The sequence below is a fragment of the Erpetoichthys calabaricus genome, chromosome 18 (genome assembly GCF_900747795.2).
Source record: "Erpetoichthys calabaricus chromosome 18, fErpCal1.3, whole genome shotgun sequence".
Classification (NCBI taxonomy): domain Eukaryota; kingdom Metazoa; phylum Chordata; class Cladistia; order Polypteriformes; family Polypteridae; genus Erpetoichthys; species Erpetoichthys calabaricus.
The window spans coordinates 5,444,285-5,465,641 of NC_041411.2; the positions used below are offsets into that span (position 1 = coordinate 5,444,285).

The 21,357-nt window shown below is 43.7% G+C and overlaps 1 long non-coding RNA gene across 2 annotated transcripts; it reads left to right on the forward strand.

The window, feature by feature from the left end:
• The first annotated feature begins 28 nt into the window (after positions 1-28).
• Positions 29-20,884, forward strand: LOC114669155 (uncharacterized). Of its 2 annotated transcripts, none has more exons than XR_007933880.1 (4): positions 29-2,739; positions 7,092-7,259; positions 9,939-10,088; positions 17,902-20,884. It is a non-coding gene; the product is annotated as an uncharacterized LOC114669155 (long non-coding RNA). The 2 variants fall into 2 exon arrangements; XR_007933879.1 differs by lacking the exon at positions 17,902-20,884 and adding an exon at positions 11,970-12,278.
• The last annotated feature ends 473 nt before the right edge of the window (positions 20,885-21,357 follow it).

Genomic DNA, 21,357 nt, shown 5'->3' on the forward strand with positions numbered 1-21,357 from the left:
GTGCCTTGAGCGATTGGCGTGTTTTTAGAGGTAACAGGTCAACTAAACGAGTTAAAAATATGATAATGCTTTGTTGCAGTAGTTGTAAGTGTGTGTCTTTTAATGTTTAAGTATCTCTAAAGTGCAATTTTCAAACGACTTATTAAAAAAAAATAAATGTAAATGCCTGGGTGAAGATGTTCGTCCCACAGAGTCAACATAACGCACATTTCGCTTTTCTCGCGTGCGTGTTTTGTAAATGTAACCTTTTTATGACCAAGTTGAGCACAAGCTTAAGCTTCTCTACGTCGTAAGGCTACGGTGGATGTTCCAGTCTTCCATGTACATCCCAAAACCGATGGGCTGGCAATGCTAAGATGGCCGGTGTAACTGTGTGCCATGCGGGTGGCCGGACGGTGGTTCTCGTCTTGCACCCAGTGCAGCCTTTGAGATGTGTATTTACATGTACTTGTTCAACAATGAAACGATGGAGCTTAATTGGGACCCCTAATCCCGGAGGATTCAAAGCCCCCTCCTCTTAACGTGAAAGCTATAAGGCATAGAGATAGATAGATAGATACTTTATTAATCCCAATGGGAAATTCACATTGCTTTTAAAATAAAGTTTCTGTTACACTTCGACTGTGGCAGCACTGTAACATAAACAACAGTAATGTCACCAAGGAATTATTAATAAGGAGACCATCCGTCCCCTTTTTCGGACAACTGTCCCCACTCAGAAACATGTCCCCGGTTTCAGCTGGTTCACTTTTTTGAATGTACCTCATCACCGCGATAATGTGAACTCGGCGCGCGTGCGCGGTGTTTTGACGGAGGTTATGCTTTACCGCGTCCTGTAACGTTGGCGAGAAATCACGTGATAAGCTTTCGCTTTGTACTCTGTAGAGTTTAGAGTCCCTACTCGTGATCTGTAGATTCTAGCCCATCATGTCCCCGGATTGGCTCAAAAAAAATTCTGGTCACCTTATTATTAAGCAGGGATAGCGGTTTAATAAAACCAAAATAAGACCCAACAAGGCGTGAAGGTGCGAAACAACGCGTGGCTTCAGCAGGAACTTGCGCGAGTCCAGGCCTTGGCATTTCACATTAATCCACTCCATTATTTTCCACGTTCTATTTCCTCAGTCAAAATGAAACTCAAGACAGACATGGTAAGAAAACTAGTTTGTTTCCACCGTCCTTTTAATCCACGCATAAACTTACAATAACTTGCTATAACTCCCACTACCCAGCACCCCTTCTTAAAGTTGCAATACTCCATTATAATTGACTAATTATCAAGCCCTATTCTTTATATATAAAGTAATTTTGAGCTACAAAAATAAATTTAACATAATTTCAAAATTAACTGAACATCCATCCATCCATTTTCCAACCTGCTGAATCCGAACACAGGGTCACGGGGGTCTGCTGGAGCCAATCCCAGCCAACACAGGGCACAAGGCAGGAACCAATCCCGGGCAGGGCGCCAACCCACCGCAGGACACACACACCAAGCACACACTAGGGCCAGTTTAGAATCGCCAATGCGCCTAACCTGCATGTCTGGACCGTGGGAGGAAACCCACGGGGAGAACCCGGGAAGCGAACCTCGACGGGTCTCCTTACTGCGAGGCAGCAGCGCTACCCACTGCACCACCGTGCCACCCTTAACTGAACATAGAAACGTTAATAACAGAACTTGGCTCATACAACACCATTAAGCAATAGAGATGAAAGTTGGGCGTACCAGAACCATCCATCCATCCATTTTCCAACCCGCTGAATCCGAACACAGGGTCACGGGGGTCTGCTGGAGCCAATCCCAGCCAACACAGGGCACAAGGCAGGGAACCAATCCCGGGCAGGGTGCCAACCCACCGCAGGACACACACACACACACACACCAAGCACACACAAGGGCCAATTTAGAATCGCCAATTCACCTAACCTGCATGTCTTTGGACTGTGGGAGGAAACCGGAGCACCCAGAGGAAACCCACGCAGACACGGGGAGAACATGCAAACTCCACGCAGGGAGGACCCGGGAAGCGAACCCAGGTCTCCTAACTGCGAGACAGCAGCGCTACCCACTGCGCCACCGTGCCACCCTTAACTGAACATAGAAACGTTAATAACAGAACTTGGCTCATACAACACCATTAAGCAATAGAGATGAATGTTGGGCGTACCAGAACCAGTTAACATAAAACACACAGGGACGGTTAACAATTAATTATACAATCATTTAATATGTACTAGTCGATGCCACAAGGGGCTGGCACACCGTCACAAAAGAAGTCCTGGGTGTAGTGAAGTTTCATTCACATCTTTAACTTTGACATGAGAGATAATCCAATACAGAAGCTTTAAACAAAATCTGCGATGTAGAAGTTAATTTTTTTTTAATTTATGGTCATCTGTTGAGGAACAACCCCAATGTAACCGTTGTAAGATAATAATAAAAGTTAGGGAGCAGTCCCCGTATAATGTCCAGCGATCTTCAATGAAAAAGTTGCAAAAAAAAAAAACGATCAAAAGCATAACATTTAGTAGTAAATGACAGTGGAAGGTGGAATTTGTACAAAATGGCAACCGGACGGAAGTGTTGGTGGAAATGACGTCATAACTGTGAGACCGGAAGTGATGTCATCAGGGTGCGACCGGATGTGCCGTATGTGGAAATGACGTCGTCTTTGGGACTCGGAGGCGGACATGATGAATCGGAAGAGGAGCCAATGTGGGAATCCGGAAGACTCGGTGAGTGAGTTTGTTTGTTTTTCTTCGTGATTTCTGATGGGGGGGGGGGAAGGAGAGAGGCGTTAAAACCCGATAGAAATCCGTTGTCTCGTGAAGTTTCTCTCACCTCTGGGCTTGTTGGCTGCCATGTGTGTGTGACGCATTTCAAGCTTAAGGGCCTCAAAAATGAAGGTCCGCCAGTGTAGCAGACACTTTTTCCCCTAAAGTGAGTAAACGTCAGTCTGAGGGGCACAGTTTTTGAGTGTTAGCAGGACAAGGGGTCCAAAATTGATCATCACAAGTGAAGAGCTTTACAGTTCCTCGCCTACAGAACCTAACAGCTTATATCAGTTTGAGTATTGGGGCACCGGTGTCTTGCTGCCCAAAAGTGCATGCACAGGTTAGGAGATGGATGGAAGGACCCCATGAATAAGGCATTCAGGCAGTGACTTGCAGGGCTCCAGATTCAGTCACTTCATCTGCCAGTACTCGTAGGCATTTAGAAAGTGGAAGGCCGCTATAAAAAGATGTTGGATGTCGACATTTACAGATAGGAGATTTTATCCATGCGGTGCCGTTGTCAAACACATCTCCTCCGATTCAGACTTGCGGACGGCCGGCGCCTGTCTCAGCAGTTCTTGGTGCCAAGCAGGAGTCGCCCCTCGTGCACACAGCATTCATTTAGAGTTGCCAAGTGAGCCTAACTTACACATTTTGGGGATGTGGTAGGAAATACCAGACACGACACTAGTAGAACGTGCAAACTCCACATGGAGAACGACCCAGGATTGAGGAATCCAGGAAGCTCTAAATGTTTTGGACTTTTCCTAGTGGGCCTTGCTGGTCAAAGCTCTTTAGGTGCCCTGGGTAGAGCTGGACGGTTGTCCCCCTTCATTTTCCATAGCAGGTACTATGGAAATATATCAACATGAATATTTACCGTGTGTATTGTGGGATTTGGCCGGCCATTCATCCCGGCCAGTACCCCCAGGCCGCCAGATGGAGCCCTCCCTGCAACATGGAGGTTGTCCCCCTGAATTCCAGCAGGACCTCATGGACAGTGGAGTTTTAATGCACAGCCCTGCTGGATACCATGGGGGCCGCCAGGAGTCGCTGCAGGGAGGCCCAGGGATTTATATTTTCCATATAGCCCAGAAGTATTTCCAAGTCACGGGAACAGAAGAAATGATATACTTCCGGGCTGAAGAAGAAAAGAGAAGTTTTTACCTGACCTGGAAGTGCTGGATAATCACATGGACTGAGGGCTCAGAAGCACTTCCGGGTCGAGGACTATAAAAGACTGTGGGAAATCCCAGACGGACGAGCTGAGTTGGGAGGCAGGGTGGCTAAGCGTCTGGGAGATTGGAGGATTGTTTAGTGTTGGATTATTGTTATTGTGTATGAGTATTGTGGAGAGGAGGGTGCTTTGTGCACTTATTTATTATAATAAAGTCTGATCCGAGGGTTTAAGGGAGCGATAGTGCCCCCTATCTGTCACAGTATATATATTTATATATGTGGGGGGGGCCTACAGACAGCACTTGGGGTAGAACCCCACACAGTCAGTCAGGTCAATTTTTAAAGATTGTCTTTAAATTGCCTCACAGTTTTTAAACAAATATAACTCAAAGTGTGAAATGAGGTCCGTGTTGATGTCACTCAAACTGTCACATGACACTGTGTGTCGATAGTGTGCTACGGGCGAGCATTGGCTTTGATTAATTCACAGGTTTATGCTGTGTGTCTGCTGTGAGCAGGAATCACCATTCGGTGTCCACTTCTCTTTTATAGCATTGGCTTTACATTAATGGACGTCCTTACCAGGCAGGACAACATTGACCACCCGCTAAATATCACCTGAACCAATCGTTTTTTAACCATTTGACATTTGTGCCTTGCTGTCTTTTCACTTTCCCAGCATGCCATTTTACCTCCACATGAAGTTTTCTTGTCAGAGTGGACATCATCTTGACGTCCTCACACGCCTCTTCAGTTAGAGATTTCTTAGCACTCAGAAAACCTAACAACTGCTTTTGACCACTTCTGTGTATTTATTAACTGAACACTTGGAGTCCAATGCAGAGTCAGCCAACGGTACAAATGGCCTTGCTGTCCTGAATTAACTTTTGTGTTTCTCTGTAACTCAGTCACAGTCAGTGTGGGGCTTAGTACTGCACAGGAATCTAGTAGGCCGCCAAGTATGCAGTGACGAACAAAAACACCTTCCTCACGTGCGGCCTGCTTCTTTAATGAATTTGCTCAAACGCAGAGGGGTGAGTCTGAGCAGAAACAAATGATATCAGCGTTGAGTGCTTCTTTCATTTGTTTGTTGTGCATTGCATTGTTTCTTCGTAGTGAATTCAATCCAGATGTGTGAAATAGCAATGGTGGAGTGCTGTTGGAGAATTGGGCTTTAGCAGTATGCTGAACGCAACTTCTAAGATTTTATTTGTGTGTTTTATTTTAGAATTATATTCTATCTATCTATCTATCTATCTATCTATCTATCTATCTATCTATCTATCTATCTATCTATCTATCTATCTATCTATCTATCTATCTATCTATCTATCTATCTATCTATCTATCACACTCAGACTCATATGGGAACTGTCCTGTGGCTGAAATAGCAGAGAGGTACAAATGAGCTCCTTAATATTCATGAGGTCATTTTTCCAAGAGTGTCAAAATTAGAACCAGATAAGATTCTGGGGCGTAGGCAAAATAGACACTGACAGGAATTCTGGGAAAATAAGTTTAAAATTATGAAAAGAGTGGCGTTGTTTGTTAGAATTAATATGTTTAAGCTTAGATAAACTAACCAGTGTGTGTATGCTTGTAAGAATGTGTGAAATGGAGGTTTGTGACTCTAAACTGAACATATTTTGAAAGTAACTTAGTTAACACTCACCCAGACCATGGGAACATATCCATCCATCCATTATCCAACCTGCTATATCCTAACTACAGGGTCACGGGGGGTCTGCTGGAGCCAATCCCAGCCAGCACAGGGCGCCAGCCCACCGCAGGGCACACACAAACACACCAAGCACAATTTAGGATGGCCAATGCACCTAACCTGCATGTCTTTGGACTGTGGGAGGAAACCCACGCAGACACGGGGAGAACATGCAAACTCCACGCTAGGGAGGACCCAGGAAGCGAAACCCACGTCTCCTAACGTGGAAGCGTTACCCACTGCGCCTCCATGCTGCACTTGGGAACATACCACTTTTCCCATTTTTGTTTTTTTGATCTTGCTTAAGGCAGTCAGCATGACAGTATAAAAGAAGCTTGAGGAGGAGAGAAGGAAACAGCCGAACAGAAGAGCACTTGGTCCTACTGACAGGCTGGCCCTCCGCTCCCAAGCTTCACATCTCACAAGAACACAAGAAACGGCAGCAACCCTGATGTGAAGCCTGCGGTGTGACCCTGATTTGAGTCGCTCAGGTCGTATGTTTTCACACCTAACGTGCTCCTGGTTTCAGCAGTGATTGAAGCAGTTTGCGTGTTGCTTTGCTAACGCTGTCCTGTTGTTTACTGACATTTAGCAGCGACTGTTAATGAAACTAACTGCACTTAACCCTTGGCTTCTGTGTGTTTGGGTAGCCACTGGGATACACAAACCCAACAGGAGTAGTGGTTCCTGGCTTTTAGTAGAGTATTCTGCAGTGTAGCCCTTTCAGGGAAAGAAATCTGAAGACATACCGACATGTAAGAAAATCCTCACAGTGATGCTATGTGAGTGGAGCGGCTTCTAGCCCCTGGTAAGGTATAGAAGTTGAGGTAGCTAGCCTTGGCCAGTGTCGAGCTGTTCTTGCTTTGCATTTGAGCTTATCTGTGCTGAGTGGATATTGAATAGGTAAGTTTTGCAGGACGTATTTGCAAATCAAACCTAACAGTTTAGGCATTTCCAGCATTAACATGGCCACCAATATAAAAAGAGCCTCAGAGGTTAAAGTACCTTCCCTGGACGCTGTAACACCACACAGACTGTTTGCTTTATGGATTTGCTCAATTTTTAGTTGCACATAGAGGAGTGTCTGAGTAAGGAATAAAAAATGACACCAGTGCTGAGTGTCGGCTTTCATTTATTTGTTTTGCATTGCTTTGTTTCCCCACAGTCAACTCACTCCCGCTAAAGGCAGGCATGAAATGCCTGCTTAATTTCCGTGGTTTAAAATAAAGCTTGACGTCGTGAAGCCCTGACCCTTATAAATCTGGCTAACTTGCGCCCTTTCCAGCCACATTCAGATGTCGGCACGGGAGTCTTACCGGAAAATCCTCGGGAAGAGGATGAATTCAAGCTGTCTCTCCATCTTGAAAAGATCACAGAGTCATACAGTATGTAACATTCTGGCCACTCTCCACAGGGCAATCCAGGCCATGTTTACCAGATGGAGTCACTCTTCTAATGAGAAACCTCTCCGGTGAAATCCCCTCAAGAATAATGGCTGTAAGTCTCAAAGAACCGGCGAAGAGCATCTGTGTACCTCTGAAGACCTTTGCCACTGCAGCTAATTTAATCCCAGCTCTTCATGGTAAGCACACTTCGACTTAGGAGCAAGAAAGAAGTAATAATGTTGAATCATAAACCGAATACTTACGTGAACGTTACGTCTTACCATAATCTTTCAGTAATTCTACTACACCTTAACTTCAGACAACGTTTTAGTCTTTTGATCTCATGGTAAGGTTGAGTTGGCCATTTCAAAAACCTGTTCTTACAATTAATATAATTATGGTGCTAAAAAGTGGCAACGTGTGACGTGTTGATGAGCACATGCAAGTAAGAAATGTACCCGTGACATTAAGGACCCTGTAAAAATGGCCTCTGCGGTGGAGTAGCAAAGCAGAAACCCCTAATTAGAGCACAAGGGATATACTTGTAGTTCATCTGAGTAAATCTCAGGGTTTCTACAGAATCTCCGTCATAACAAACATCATGACCGCCGTGGGCCAATGTTGAGCGGCGGTGATGTCTTCATTTGGGAAAGCTTTGCTTCACCCGAGTCCAAATGGTTTGCTTCAGAGAAATCCGCAGTGAGCGCCAGGTGATTCTGTAGAGTCACGTCAGGCTACGTCTGCCAATACGTGTGTCATAGGTGAAGAACAGCAAGACCCTGACATGACGGAGTCAGCAAGAGTGATAGATAGGACTTGATTAGGCTCTTACAGAACCTTTAGAGAGGCAGAAACATACAGAAAAGTTTGGGGAAATGGTCCTCGCATACTTGGAAGAGTTTGGTAAAATTGCAAGCAAGGGTCTTTACACACAGGAGTCCAAAACAGAACTGACTAGGTTATGAAACATGGCGGGCATATATATAGCTGAAAAACGGGAAGAGGAGGATGGAACTGGAAATGACTTCATCGGTCTGCGACGTCTGGTGATGCGGAAATTGCATCATTAGGTTCTTCTGCTGGTCTGCAGCAGGAGAAAAGAGAGAGGACAGCGCCAACCTCTGGCTTGGCAGGGAAACACATTCTCCGAGGCGCATATATGTGTGACAAACTTTAATGGTGGAAAGGTGTTGAAGTGAGGCACTTTTCATTCATTTTATATGGGTGAACAAGTTAATTCTGGACATGCTAAAATTATTCGCCTCAGTTTACAGGTCCACAGTGCGCCAAACCCAACACTCTGCACATTGACTTCACAGAGAGGAGTAACCTTAGCAGGGGCCAGCGGTCGTGCCATTCTCAAATCGGGATTCACTCCCCCGGAAAGGGCCGCATACACATCAGAATTCCTTCGCTTCAAGAGCTGCACTCCTGCCGTGGATTCACGGACATGCGCTGGAAAATAATTTCGACGTAACAATAGTTAAGCATTTTGGTACGCTTTCATACATCTACCTTAGAAGTATAAACCTGTTCTGACGTAACAGGACACCAGGTAAAGGTCAAATGAACAACGAAGACGAGGATGAAGCAGGAGAAGCTCGATGTAGTACACCAAAAGTATGACTAGGAGATCAGCAGATAGATAGATAGATAGATAGATACAGATGTCCTGTAAACAATAAAACTGGACAGTTGTCACATACACGGAGATTTCAAGGCTAATAACTGAACCTAAGAGGTATGAGAAGAGCAAGAGTGTGGTAGAACAGACTTGAGTAAGTCATTTGGGTGTAAACCAACAAACAGCCAATCAGAGTGAATGTATGCATTGATTGACACTGCTATGTAAATTCAGTCTGCCCTCATTATTCTGACCATTCTGTGACAGACTGCTGTGATGTATGCTCCCTCTTCAAGAATTTGCTGTACAGATAATTACAGACACAGATGTAGTAGCTTCCCCCTGCCTGATCACCAACTCAAAGACGTTTTATCAAACTTGTCCTAGTAGAGGATGAGCTTATTTCTTTAATCAGTATGTTAATTTCTAGCACATGTGCTGCTCCGCTCCCAAGGTCAGCTGCCTGAACTCTTTCAGGTCTGATGTCGACTTTTGTCAAAAGGAGGAGTTGACGATGGTAATCAACTGTAAACTGTGACAAAACCAACCATTACGTTTTAGTTGGACTCTCGTTGCTAGAAGAAAAGTTAGATTCATTGGCTTCACCGAGATTCCTTGCACTCTCGTGAGTAGAAAGGTACACACAACGGCAAAAATGGCACTGACATAATGGCGAGAGAGCAAAGCGAATGCGTAAAGCAAAATACTCTGTGGACGATGTCTTGCCTATTATCTCTGAACTGGACTATTTCTTGTCGGACTCAGTATTTGATACAAGTAATCGAAAACGAATGTGAGGTTCCAGCTTCAGCTGATCGGTCCCCAGCTAGTCGTGGTACTAACAATGAAAAGAGGTAGAAACCAGATTGTAATGCACTGCAACCGTGACCGATGCTGCTGTCCCAGCCACGTGAAGAGAGCCTGGTAGCAAGCCTGCCGCACAGTCTTGGCAAACTGGCAGCCAAAGCATGCAGCAACAGATGTATTATGTTGATTTCTGAGTGGAACCATTGATTTTTGGAAAAAATATTCAGCCCTCAAATAGTTAAAAAGGGCTGCACAAATATTCTAACAGTGGCCAAGCCTTTGCTGACTTCTGGATATGGCTGTGTGCTCTCACGTTCATACCCCTGAAAGAACTTAGCCTGACTGAGTGCAGCTCACCATTTTTATTCTTGCTTGACCGATGTCTCTACCCAAGGTGACTTACAAGATTAAACATACAATTGCTGTCATTTCTTTTGTTTAACAGGCAGGTGAAGTGATTTGCTCACAGCCGCCAAGTGTCAGCAGCAGGATTTAAACCCCTGATCGCTGGTTTTGAAGTCCAAAGCCTTACCCTCTTTGCCACTCTCATCAGTCATTGCTAAATGTCAGTCAACAACAGGACATCGTAAGCAAGGTAACACCCAGACTCCTTATTCCAATCATTACTTTTGTTTATTTTCTTTTCTTAAGTATTGTGAAACAACCAAGTGGCGTCCGCTTTCTGAACAAGAGCCGCCAAGGCTACACTCGATGCAATTGCACTACTAAGTGCGCAACAAAATCGCTGCTCATGCCTTTTTTCTTCTGACTTTGGTCAATCATCCCATGCCATTTTGCAAACTGTCCGGCCAAATCCCGAAATCGAGGAAAAGATTGGACATTGGCCAGTCAATTTACAGCAACATTGGCCATTTCCTGATTTAGATGGCCACTTCTCGCTTTGACCGATTTCGGGTTTTGGCCGTAACATGTTGTGAGAAGCAGCCCGGACACAGACAGACGGACATCATATTTTCTCTCAACACACGTTTATTCTATCCAATATTTATAGTTCTTAATGCACGAACCCAGTGCCTCCAGCACAAAATCCCCCAAAGTCCAGGCCTCTTCTTCCAGTGCCTGCTTCCTTCAGGCCGCCTCCACTCCTCTCCAACACGACTCTTGTCCACTTCCACCCGACTCCAGTCATCCTTTGTAGGGAGGCAGCCCCTTTTATACACGTCCGGATGGGCTCCAAGTGCTTCCCGACACTCCTCCGCGGACAGTCCCCTGTGTGGCGGAAGTGCCAGCTGTGCTCCCGGAAGCCTTCTTCCACACAGCACTTCTGGGTGTGGCGGAAGTGCTGAGGTCCAGGGGCTCGCCAGGCACTGGGGCGCCCCCTGGTGGTGACCACGGGCCCCTACAGGGTTGAACTTCCCAGCTCTGTACCCATGGCCCCCAAAGGAACCCGGGCGGTCGCCCCCTCGTGGTCTGGAGGAGGCACGAGCCCTCTTCCTGTCTTCCTGGGCATCCCAGCTGGGTGCCACCCCCAGTTGCATGCCACACATGTATATTATATATAGATATAGATATTTCTCTCTCTCGAGAGAGAGAGATATAGATATATATACAGTATATAGAAGAGGTAATGTGAGCTCACCTGTATGAGCTCTGGGCACACAACAACATTTCTTTCTAGAGCACATTTTCATACAAGTGATGGAGCTCAAAGTACTTTACATAATGAAGAAAGAAAAAAAAGACAAAATAAATAAGAAAATAGAATTATCCATCCATCCATTTTCCAACCCACTGAATCCGAACACAGGGTCACGGGGGTCTGCTGGAGCCAATCCCAACCAACACAGGGCACAAGGCAGGAACCAATCCCGGGCAGGGTGCCAACCCACCGCAGAGACAGAAAATAGAATTAGGGAACACTAATTAACATAGAATAAAAGTAAGGTCCGATGGCACACAGTTTATTCACGTAAAGATACATCTAGCGAAATAATCAGAAGTAAAACACCCCCAAAGTTAAACACACAGATTGTAAGTTGTATTTATCAAGCTGTAAATGGCACCATTTTTTTTCATTCACATTACAGTAACCCCACTCACACGAACACAAAATCGGTAAAAAACACGAAGAAAGCTGTCCCCTGGCTAAAGCCCCAGTGCGGCACCGTGAAGTTGTATAGCTGTGGCGGCCCCACTGGTGTCTCTTGACTGGATGTGTGATGGACAATGGCCTAGTTCAGATCTCATTTAGATCAGGAGCCTGACACTTGAAAACCCTCAAATGTGACTGTGATGAAGAATTGGGGTGGGGGGGTTCCGGTCTTCATTTCTTCACAGACCCCTGACCGACTGACACATTGGCTTGCAGTCATCACTGCTAAAGCTGGCGTGAACAGACCTTGAATCCAAGCAATTCATTTTTGTCTGACGTAGGGCTTTGGTGTTTTGGCGCACACAAGCACTGAATGTTCATACACAGTCTGTTGTGTCTAATGGGAGGGCTTTGATATTTCAGGTCCACTGTGAATATCATAAAGCAGTCGGATACTTGATCGGAGCACATCTGGTGGAGGGGAGCGGCACTGCACCTTATCAGCCATCTCACAGCTGACAGCTGCAGCTTCACTCCAAGCCTGAAACCCCAAAGATACGGCAAGTGAGTCGCAGCTAAAGAACAATGTTGTTCAAGTAAACACTGCCTGAGTGGAGATTGTGAGGTCAGGCTTGGGGGATTCTGCTGGCTAAGCCTTTAAAGAGACCGGGCACAAATAATGTAACCACATATGAAATGAATGACAAAACAACGTCAAGACGTGAAAAACAAAAGCCCACAGGACATGTGCGATACACACGACTGCATTTCCATACGCGAGTTGTGATTGGTGTTCTTCGTTTTCTTTTTGTTACGATTTCCTGCCACTTCCTGTTTGGAAGGAGTTTGTTTTGTGGTCCCTTTTATTAACCCTTTAAACTCCGGCCTCAGTTGTGTTTGTTTTCTGCTACTTTGATGGCCGTGGACACAACTTTGCTGTTTTGTTCTGTTAGAATTCATGTTCTAGCCCTCAAAGTAAAGGTCAGACATTTCTCTATCAGAATTTTTACATCAGAATTAGTTACGTTGTACAAATATGTTGGAGCAAAGGAAGCTGCAGAATTCAGTAACGTTTTTTTTTACCCCAAAATTGCACTTTGAATGTTATTCTCATTTCCATAGGATAAGCTTCCAGTCGCTCAGGAACAGCCAGAACAAAAATGGTAGGAAATATTTACAACTGTATCCAGTTGTACAGTGAATACAGAAAACAAGATTTCAATTTTTTTTTTTGGTTTTACTGTATTCAGATAAGCATTGTGATGGATCAGCGAGCCCCAAACACAATCACACGAACACGGTCCCGGGTTCAAATAATGGATGGTTTATTCAGCACAATACCTCCAAAAGTGACACAAGCACAGGTTCTCTCTCTTCACCAATTACCCTCTCCTCTCACCACCGCACTGCCCTCCTCCAGTCGAGTGTTGCCTGCCTTCCTCCCAGCTCCAAGTCATCCGGATAAGGGGGTGCAGTCCCTTGAGGACCCAGGAGTACTTCTGGTGCCAGGGCTACTGCCCCGATAGAAGCACTTACAGGTCATATGGCAGTCCCATAAATTGGGGCGCACAAATCCCTTCAGCACCCCCTAGCGCAGGGGTCGCCAACTCCGGGCCTGGTGGACCACCGTGGCTGCAGGTTTTCATTCAAACCCTTTTCTTAATCAGTGACTTGTTTTTGCTGCTAATTAACTTCTTTTGAACTCATTTTCATTGACTCGCTCTTGAAGACTCAGACCCCTTCATTGTTTCTTTTTCCTTAATTAGCAGCCAAACAATAATGAGATACAAAATGAGCCAAAAACAACTGGCGTCCATCATACAATATCTGAAAATGAAGAAAGATGACTGTCTCAGGAATGATGACCTGCTCTTAGAAAAGAGAAAATCGACAATTTTGGAAATGTCTGCTAATGCAGCACGAGAGTAGGAACAAGCCATGAAATTAAACAACAATATTTATTTATATAGAACATTTTCATACAAAAAAAGTAGCTCAAAGTGTTTACATAATGAAGAAAAGAAAAATAAAAGACAAAATAAGAAATTAAAATAAGACAACATCAGTTAACATAGAAAAGGAGTAAGGTCCGATGGCCAGGGTGGACAGAAAAAACCAAAAAAAAACTCCAGAAAGCTGGAGAAAAAAATAAAATCTGCAGGGGTTCCAGGCCATGAGACCACCCAGTCCCCTCTGGGCATTCTACCTAACAAAAATGAAATAGTCCTCTTTGTATTTAAGGTTCTCACGGAAGAACCTGATGCTGATGGTCATGCAGACTTCTGGGTTTTAATCCATCACTGTAGGAACATCATGGTGCTTTGAGTAGATGGTGGTGGTGCAAGCCACCACCACAAAGAAACCGGAAAAAGAAACAGAAGAGAGAGTAAGAGTTAGTACAGATTTTAGAGCCACCATGAATAGTTATTATAGTGAATTGGATATACAGTACAGAGTATCAGGATTAAATTACAGTGGAGTTATGAGAAGGCCATGTTACAGTAATGTGTTTTCAGCAGTTTTTTAAAGTGCTCCACTGTATCAGCCTGGCGAATTCCTACTGGCAGGCTATTCCAGATCTTAGGTGCATAACAGCAGAAGGCCACCTCATCACTTCTTTTAAGTTTTGCTCTTGGAATTCTAAGGAGACACTCAGTTGAGGATCTGATGTTACGATTTGGAATATAAGGTGTCAGATATTCCAATATATAAGATGGGGCGAGATTATTTAAGGCTTTATAAACCATAAGCAGAATTGTAAAGTCAATCCTGAATGACACAGGTAACCAGTGTAGTGACATCAAAACTGGAGAAATGTGTTCGGATTTTCTTTTCCTGGTTAGGATTCTAGCAGCTGCATTCTGCACTCGTTGCAAACGATTGATGTCTTTTTTGGGTGGCCCTGAGAGGAGTGCGTTACAGTAATCTAGTCGACTGAAAACAAACACGTGAACTAATTTCTCAGCATCTTTCAGTGATATAAGAGGTATAACTTTTGCTAGGTTTCTTAAGTAAAAAAATGCTGTCCTAGTGGTCTGATGAATATGCGATTTAAAATTCAGATTACAGTCAACGGTTACCCCTAAGCTTTTTACCTCCGTTTTGACTTTTAATCCTAATGCATTGAGTTTATTTCTGATAACCTTATTGTATCCATTATTGCCAATCACTAAAATTTCAGTTTTCTCTTTATTTAGCTTGAGAAAATTACTATTTGTCCATTCAGAAATACAAGTAAGACATTGTGTTAGTGAATCAAGAGAATCGGGGTCATCCGGTGCTATTGATAAATACAGCTGTGTGTCATCAGCATAGCTGTGGTAACTCACGTTGTGCCCTGAGATAATCTGACCTAACAGAAGCATGTAGATTGAGAAGAGCAGCGGACCCAGGATAGAGCCTTGTGGAACACCATATAGGATATCATGTGTCTTTGAGTTATAATTACCACAACTAACAAAGAATTTTCTCCCTGCCAGGTAGGATTCAAACCAATTTAAGACACTGCCAGAGAGGCCCACCCATTGACTAAGGTGATTTCTAAGAATATTGTGATCAATGGTGTCAAATGCGGCACTCAGATCTAGAAGGATGAGAACAGATAAATGGCCTCTGTCTGCATTTACCCGCAAGTTATTTACTACTTTAACGAGTGCAGTTTCTGTGCTGTGATTTGTTCTAAAACCTGACTGAAATTTATCGAGAATAGCATGCTTATTGAGGTGGTCATTTAGCTGCATAACGACTGCCTTCTCTAGAATTTTACTTAAGAAAGGCAGGTTAGAGATGGGTCTAAAATTTTCAAAAACAGAGGGGTCGAGATTATTTTTCTTCAGCAGGGGTTTAACTACAGCAGTCTTAAAGTCTGGGAAGACCCCCGTATCTAATGACGAATTTACTATGTCAAGAATATTATCAATTAGCACGCCTGATACTTCTTTGAAAAAACTTGTTGGTATTGGGTCAAGGACGCAGGTGGAGGGTTTCAGTTGAGAAATTATTTTATGTAAATCAGGTAAATCTATCCTGGTGAAAGAATTTAATTTGTTTGTAACAGAGTACTGGGGTTTAAGAGGATCCTCAGTGTTGGGCAGATATACTATCCATCCATCCATTTTCCAACCCGCTGAATCCGAACACAGGGTCACGGGGGTCTGCTGGAGCCAATACCAGCCAACACAGGGCACAAGGCAGGAAACAATCCTGGGCAGGGTGCCAACCCACCGCAGGACACACACAAACACACCAAGCACACACTAGGGCCAATCTAGAATCGCCAATCCACCTAACCTGCATGTCTTTGGACTGTGGGAAGAAACCGGAGCGCCCGGAGGAAACCCACGCAGACACGGGGAGAACATGCAAACTCCACGCAGGGAGGACCCGGGAATCGAACCCAGGTCCCCAGATCTCCCAACTGCGAGGCAGCAGCGCTACCCACTGCGCCACCGTGCAGCCCCAGATATACTATGTTATTTCTAATTTTTTGATTGAAAAATACAGCAATAGTCTCACAGGTTTTACTGGAAGTACTTTGGAGGCATTCCGTTGAGTTACCTGGGTTTAGCAGACGATCAATCGTCGAGAATAAGACTCTGGGATTACTAGCATTGTTATTTATAATCTTAGAGAAATAGCAGCGCCTCTCAAGACGGACTATGTTATTGTATTCTGTTATTTTAACCTTTAATATTTCATAGTGGATAGTTAGTTTAGTTTTCCTCCATTTACGCTCTGCTCTATGGAACTTTAAAGAATAAGTTTAATTAATGTCAAGACTCAGCAGCTCATTAAGCAGCCTGTTGGAGTTTGAGGCCCTGACTTAGCTGGTCTTCTGTTGAGTTCTCCCTCACTTCACATTTCATTTCTGTTTGGGTGCCATTTAAGGAAAGGAATAAAGCAATTCAGAGGAACGAGGAAGAAATCTTATAAAAGGATTTCAATTTAAGTGAATTCACAAGAAGTTAATTAGCAGTACAAACAGGGCACTCCTTATGTTGAATGTTTGTGTTCTACCTTATTTTTTCTTATCCTTTTGTAATTATATTTATTTATATTTTGGCGCCGCAGGGACTGCACCTAATTTCGTTGTATTTGTTACAATGACAATAAAGATATTCTGATTCTGAGTCTCATAAAAGGATTATAATGAAAACCTGTAGCCACGGTGGTCCTCCAGGACTGGAGTTGGTGACCCCTGCCCTAGCGGCACTCACGGAGCCCAGCAGGGTTGGGCTGCCGGACTACAACTCCTGAATGGGCGCCGATGTGGAAGGCTGTTGCCGTCTAACGCCTGCGGGGAATAAACACCCCTCAGAGACGGTCATTCCCTGTCCTCTTCTTTTATACCGGCCAGGGAGGATCCTCAAAGCATATCTGGTTAGGAAGTCTTTCCAGGTGCCGGGGGTCTCCCATCTGGGATGTTCTATCAGACGGTTGTGGTGAGCGCCCTCTTCTACGTGGTGGTGTGCTGGGGAGGCAGCATAAAGAAGAGGGACGCCTCACGCCTGGACAAACTGGTGAGGAAGGCCGTCTCTATTGTAGGCATGGAGCTGGACAGTTTAACATCCATGGCAGAGCGACGGGCGCTGAGCAGACTCCTGTCAATCATGGAGAATCCACTGCATCCACTAAACAGGATCATCTCCAGACAGAGGAGCAGCTTCAGCGACAGACTGCTGTCACTGTCCTGCTCCACTGACAGACTGAGGAGATCGTTCCTCCACCACACTATGCGACTCTTCAATTCCACCCGGGGGGGGGGTAAACATTAACATTATACAAAGTTAGTGTCTGTCTGTATACCTGCATTGTTATCACTCTTTAATTTAATATTGTTATTATCAGTATGCTGCTGCTTGAGTATGTGAATTTAATAAAGTATCTATCTATCTATCTATCTATCTATCTATCTATCTATCTATCTATCTATCTATCTATCTATCTATCTATCTATCTATCTATCTATCTATCTATCTATCTATCTATCTATCTATCTATCTATCTATCTATCTATCTATCTATCTATCTATCTATCTATCTATCTATCTATCTATCTATCTATCTATCTATCTATCTATCTGTGCCACAATCGGCTTTATCAGGCCCAGCCTCTTGACAGACCCCCAGCCTCGACTCTCTAAGAAGACAAAGGAAAAACCCTTTTAGGGATAAAAAATGGAAGAGGCCTTGAGAAAGTCAGTTCAATGAGAGACCCCTTTCCAAGTAGGTTTGGTGTTAAAAAAAGGGGGTCAATACAACACAATACACAGAAGAGAACACAAGTCATCCTCAATACAATAGAAATATTACAAGTACAGAGCAGACGTTAACAGGAGATGATATCCCATAATAGGAATTGGATTTGTTCAGAGTCCTGGAGACGTCGGCCATCAAGCTGCCTCCCCCTATTGGCCATTCCACAGCTGAAACAGCCAATCCGATGAAAGGACCCCTCTACCGGACGATTCCTGCGATCCTCCATCAGGGATGACTTTACCTTAGGCAGGCAGAACAACCTGGCAGGTGGGCCGTGGCACCAAGTGGCACATTTGAGTACCGAGAAGAGAAACCGAATAGGGGAGGGTGAGTAACAAGTTATAACTCTCATGTTACTTCTGTTTTAGTGCTGATGACTGACAACAGAGATGCAGTCTGCACAGTGAATCAGCAGCTCTAGTCAGGGTGTGCTAAACTGAAGTGGTGAGTCTTTGAAAGCTGAGACCGAAGGAGCATCTCTTATAGTGGCAGGCAGATCAGTCCACAGTTTAGGGGTCCGGTACCTAAAAGCTCGACCTCCCATTGTTATTTTATTAATCTTTTTAGAGTTATAAGCAGACCGGCATCTTGATCTTAACGTACGTTCAGGTTTGAAAGTCATGGTAAGTTCAGGCAAGTAAGCCGGACAAAAAATCAATATGTAAATCTGAAATACACAAATTGGGTAACATAGAAAGTGGTGGTGTCATTTGAAAGGTGAAACAGCCCCCTCAATTACCAGATAATAGTCTGTCAGTCATATTTCATGAAACTGAATCAGGAAGTTCAAGAAAGCAATTATTACAGGAAGAAACAAGAACACTGCACCGTGCTGTTGGGGTATGCAAGGAAATGAATGATTTTTATCTTGTTATTGTTAAAAATTGCATTATTGTTTGGAACAAAACAATGGGGCCTGTGTTTAAAGATTTTAAAATGTGTTTTCCCCACAGCAGTCGCCATGATGCGGGTTTATATCCGGCAGTGGCAGAGTACGTCATTTCATTTTTCCTTTTGTGCTTTCCTTCATTTGAGTGGGGCCTGCTGTGAGTGGATTCATGAGTTAATTCTGCGCCCACCTCATCACATTCTGAATGTAATTTATTAGATTATTACGTCATTATTGTTAATCATTTCATTATTATTTAAAGTGCTTGCATATCTTAGTTGGAGGGTGAAAACGGATTGTGACCGGCCCTGCATCAATGGAGTCCGTTTCCTGTGCACGTATTTTTATGTTTTGAATGCGGAGGCTTGTGATTTAAATCACATATTCATATTAGGCTTACACTGTTGGTTTGTTTATTAAATGGTGTGGTTTTACTCCCTTATCTTCACCCCATCAGTCAGAGTTTACTTGAAGTGGTTGAGTTGGCAGCAGATAAGACATTGAAGTGCGGCCTTCTCTCTTATTCGGGACTTGGGCCTTGTCGGCCGCTGAAGCGGGTTGTGTTCTGCCAGTAGCTTGCGGGCGCAATCCGCTTTGAAAGTCGGGGGCCGAGTTCTGGCAGACGGTGTGTTCTTACTAGTCCTGAAGTCCTCGTTGTCACCTTTAATGTCACCTGTAGCCACCCTTCCTCACGCCGTCAACAATTCTAGCCTGACGATATGTCAGAGCCGTCCTAACTGTTTGATGACTGCAGTTCTAACTGAAAACGCACTGTACAAGAGTGACTGGAGTTGAAAATGTGCTCCTTATTGCCGATTTGTGTAATAAAATACTTCCAAGTGTTACTTTTTATTACTTATGTTGAGAAATACTCAGTTCAAGTGCCCTCATCTTGTTAAATATAGTTGTCCGTATTTTATTTTGACTTCTTAGAGGCCAGATCGCCTGCAGCTGTCAACGAAGCTTCCAGGTGGCCACCTGCCATTTGCATCCTTTAACACAGATATTCATGTTGTGCTTAGTGTTTGGGATGAAGGACCCTGGCTGGCAGAGAAGACAACGTGAATGTGTCCGCAGGTAAGGAGAACTGCTTTGTCTGAGGTCTCGACGTGCTTTTAAGGTTGTGTTCCTCTCCATATTCTGCAGCCTCAGCAAATACAAAAAGGGTTTGAGTCCTCATTAATGTGCCAGAAAGGCTTCACTGACGAGGCCAGGCCAGGCCAATGCCAGCCTGGAATAAACCTCACCCTGTTGGGCCAATTCCCTACTCAAAATGGGCTTAGGCTGTGAGAGCCTAAAAGAGACATCCTTTAATGTCTTGAATATCCCACCAAGGGAGGGGTCACCTTAAACCTCGGGTTTGTGTGGACAGGGAGCAGTAAAATTATCATTATGAGGAAAAAAAAAAAAAGATTGATTTTCAAAACACCCAAAATGTTCCACAGAGCAAAGAGGAAGGCATTAAAAGGAGTTTCTGTAAAGGGAATCCACAGTGAGCACAATGTAGTAAATCTAAACCCTATTATTATTGCAAGAGCAATCTTCTTCTTTTGGCTGCTCCCATTAGGGGTTGCCACAGCGGATCATCTTCTTCCATACCTTTCTGTCCTCGTCATTCAACGCGTCTTTCTTTGAGGAATTCTCTGACTTGATGTCAATCTTAATTACGAACTATGACGCACTCTTAATAGTCGGCGACTTTAATTTTCATGTAGATAATCAATGTGACCAAAAAGTAAAAGAATTTATGAACCTCCTGGACTCTTTTGATTTGAGACAGCTCGTTAATCAGCCTACACATAAAGCAGGTCATACGTTAGACTTAGTAATTACTAAAGGACTAAAAGTTGATATAAAGCAGGTCATTGATACGGGTCTTTCAGACCATTTTCTTCTACTTTTTAATATAGAAATAATGATAGAAAACACTCATGAGAAGCATATTGTTAAAAAACGCTTCTTTGACTCATCAGCAACTTTAAAACTTACAAACATTCTAACCAATCAGTCCGTTTATAGTGCCAACTATAATAGCGAGGAGAATGTAAATAGTAAGGTGGAAAGATTTAATACTAAAGTGAGGGCTGCTGTTGACATAGTTGCACCTGAAAAGACAGTTAAAAAATCTTCTAGCATTGTTATACCTTGGAAGACCCAAAGAGTGTCTGATTTAAAGAGAACATGCCGTAGAGCTGAGCGTAAATGGAGGAAGACTAAACTAACTATTGACTATGAGATATTAAAAGTTAAAATAACAGAATACAATAACACAGTCCGTCTTGAGAGGCGCTGCTATTTCTCTAAGCTTATAAATAACAATGCTAGTAATCCCAGAGTCTTATTTTCGACAATTGATCATCTGTTAAACCCAGGTAACTCAAAGGAATGCCTCCTAAGTACTTCCAGTAAAACCTGTGAGGCTATCGCTGTATTTTTCAATCAAAAAATTAATGATATTAGAAATAACATAGTATATCTCCCCAACACTAAGGATCCCCCGAAACCCCAGTACTCCATAATAAATAAATTAGAGTCTTTCACTAGGATAGATTTACCTGATTTGCATAAAATAATTTCTCAAATGAAACCATCCACCTGTGCCCTTGACCCAATACCAACAAATTTTTTCAAAGAAGTATCGGGTGTGCTTATTGATAATGTTCT